The sequence below is a fragment of the Scylla paramamosain genome, chromosome 20 (assembly GCF_035594125.1).
Source record: "Scylla paramamosain isolate STU-SP2022 chromosome 20, ASM3559412v1, whole genome shotgun sequence".
Lineage (NCBI taxonomy): Eukaryota > Metazoa > Arthropoda > Malacostraca > Decapoda > Portunidae > Scylla > Scylla paramamosain.
In genome coordinates this window covers 21,996,495-21,998,994 of record NC_087170.1, presented here as the reverse complement: position 1 = coordinate 21,998,994, position 2,500 = coordinate 21,996,495, and the positions used below count along the sequence as shown (strand labels likewise).

General features: G+C 45.0%; 2 protein-coding genes across 7 annotated transcripts in view; both read right to left on the bottom strand.

Annotated features, from left to right (window-relative positions):
• The window catches only part of LOC135110649 (protein kinase C and casein kinase substrate in neurons protein 2-like), a 158,933-nt gene that overhangs the window by 101,657 nt on the left and 54,776 nt on the right, over window positions 1–2,500 (bottom strand). The window lies entirely within an intron of this gene.
• LOC135110138 (protein FAM200C-like) overlaps window positions 1–2,500 on the bottom strand; it is a 57,023-nt gene that overhangs the window by 14,494 nt on the left and 40,029 nt on the right. The gene's annotated exons all lie outside the window — the stretch shown is intronic.

The window sequence follows — 2,500 nt, the reverse complement described above, 5'->3', positions numbered from 1 at the left end:
ACCTAACCTAACCTAGCTTAACGTAACCTAATGTAACCTAACCTAACCTAACCTAACCTAACCTAGCGTAACCTAACCTAACGTAACCTAACCTAACCTAACGTAACCTAACCTAACGTAACCTAACCTAACCTAACCTAACTTAATCTAACCTCACTACATCTTCCACTATCACACACACACACACACATGCACCATCACTCACCACCACCACCACCACCACCACCACCACCACCACCTCCTCCTCCTCCTCCTCCTTCACAGCTCCTTTCTCTGCTGATCCACGAATGTCATCTCCACCTCTCCACCAATTCCTCACTCCCCACTACCACATTCACCACACGTGCCACCATTCTTTCGCCCCATGCATCTCAACCACAACACCACCTTCTTCCACTCCTTCCATCACCACCTCCACCTTCACCACCACCACCACCACCACCACCACCACCACCACCCCCTCGTTCACCACCAGCAGGAGAAGAATAGGTGAGTCTGCTGTTAATTTACTCTCTCTCTCTCTCTCTCTCTCTCTCTCTCTCTCTCTCTCTCTCTCTCTCTCTCTCTCTCTCTCTCTCTCTCATGTTCCTCATTCTTTTTTTACATTAATAATTATCTTTGTCAGTCTTCTCTTTCACTTCTTCCTCTTCCTCCTCTCCTCCCTCTTCTTCTTTCTTCTCTGACCATGAGAGAGAGAGAGAGAGAGAGAGAGAGAGAGAGAGAGAGAGAGAGAGAGAGAGAGAGAGAGAGAGAGAGAGAGAGAGAGAGAGAGAGAGAGAGACGTGCAAGAAACAACACGCACGAGGTAAAGAAAAAAAAAAGGAAAAAAAAATGAACGTGGGAAAATTAGACCACTAAACTTAATTTAACTCTCTCTCTCTCTCTCTCTCTCTCTCTCTCTCTCTCTCTCTCTCTCTCTCTCTCTCTCTCTCTCTCTCTCTCTCCCCACACCTACTTTCCAGAATTCGTTTTCCGCAACATTAAAGATTTCTCATCAATCAAATAGTTTTCTCACACCTCCACCTAAGTTGATCTGGAGGAGGAGGAGGAGGAGGAGGAGGAGGAGGAGGAGGAGGAGGAGGAGGAGGAGGAGGAAGGACAGTGTGGCCTCTATAGCCTTGAAGAAATTCTGAGCAACGGAATGGTCGAGAAGGAGAGGGGAGGAGGGAAGGACGGAAGGAGAGAAAGGGAGGGAAGAAATGAAGGAGAAACAGGAGGAGGAAGGTAGGAAGGACAGGGGGACGATGAGAGGGAGCGATAGGCAGAGAGAGAGAAGGGAAGGAAGAAATCATGGAAGGTGAAAGAGGAAATGGTAGAGACAGGGAGAAAGGGAGGATAGGAAAATAGAGGTGGACGAAGAGGAATGATGGGCAGAGGGAAGGTGAAGGAGGGAAGTGAGAGGGAAGAGAAGGAAGGGTCAAACATCTTCAGGGAAATGACTTAAAGATGATGTAATGTTTTCTTCATTTTCGCTTCATTTTCTGTAATCTTCCTCAATGTGTGTGTGTGTGTGTGTGTGTGTGTGTGTGTGTGTGTGTGTGTGTGTGTGTGTGTGTGTGTGTGTGTGTGTGTGTGTGTGTCGTAACAGTCCTCCCAGGCAAGAACAACAAACAATGAGACACACACACACACACACACACACACACACACACACACACACACACACACACACACACACAGCTGACAGTGTACGTAATCTTCTCTCGTGTGTACATAAAAATTCCATGTACGCATTATGCACACACACACACACACACACACACACACACACACACACACACACACACACACACACACACACACACATCAAATATGCACCTCAAGAAAATACACAAGTAAAATATTTAAACGTCCACAAGATAGTGACAAACACACACACAAACACCAACTGCCTCCTCTCTCTCTCTCTCTCTCTCTCTCTCTCTCTCTCTCTCTCTCTCTCTCTCTCTCTCTCTCTCTCTCTCTCTCTCTCTCTCTCTCATACACTTCTATTTTTCTTGTATCTGTAAGCTTCTCCACTCCTCTTCCTCCTCCTTCTCCTCCTTTTTCCCTCCTCCTCCTTTGCATCATTCCCTTATTTCACCTTTTCCCTTTTCCTCTTCCAGTTTCTCAGCTCCACTTTCACCTTTATTCCTCCTCCTCCTCCTTCTCCTCTTCCTCCTCTCCATTACCATCTTTTCTCTCATTACTTCCACTCCATTCCTCTCTTCCCTTCTCTTCTTCCTCTTTCAAACTATAACAAGAGCAACGTTTATCACTAAATCTTCCTCTTCCTCCTCTTCTCGTTTTTAGTTTCATCTTCTTTGTCTTCTTTTTTTATTCGTTTATTTTGTTTTCGTCTTATCCTTCATTAATCTTTCACTTCTAACTTCCTTCTCTCCTCTCACTTTTCTAATCGTTTTCTTTTCTTTTCTTTTCTTTTTTGTTCTAATTCCTCTTCCTTCGTTCTGCGTCTTTGTTTTCTTCGTCTTCTTATGATTATTTTTGTTCTTGTTCTTCT